The sequence below is a fragment of the Myotis myotis genome, unplaced genomic scaffold (assembly GCF_014108235.1).
Source record: "Myotis myotis isolate mMyoMyo1 unplaced genomic scaffold, mMyoMyo1.p scaffold_m19_p_18, whole genome shotgun sequence".
Taxonomy (NCBI): domain Eukaryota; kingdom Metazoa; phylum Chordata; class Mammalia; order Chiroptera; family Vespertilionidae; genus Myotis; species Myotis myotis.
Genome location: NW_023416322.1, coordinates 10115012 through 10115455, shown reverse-complemented (window position 1 = coordinate 10115455; position 444 = coordinate 10115012).

The following is a 444-nucleotide window of genomic DNA, read 5'->3' as shown; positions in this document are numbered from 1 at the left end:
GAACAATGAGTGTGGATTTCTTGCAAGAGAGGTAAACTCAGAGATGTCTTTATTTCTCCTTCGGCTGGGGGTTGAAGTCTTCCTTCAGACATCTCATAGTGAAGCCCTATTACAACGCCCAGTCTATGACAGTTGCCCTCTGTGACTCTATAACTTTATCCATTCGGCAGGCATTGACTGAGCATTTATTTGCTGGACACAGCCGTCGGTTCTAGGGATGCAGGGTTGAAAGGGGTCACATAACCTCGCATGATCACGTTGCTGTGAAGTTCAGTGGTTACGGGTCCTTGACAACCCGCCCTCTCTTCCGATCACAGTGCTTGTCACACGGAAGGCAGGAAGGGAACCATCTTCCTGTTTGTGTACTCGGGGCCTGAGCTGGAATGTGGGTGACACACACAAGTCCTCCTCGTTCCTTCTCCGCATGCTGCCACCCCCTCCCTG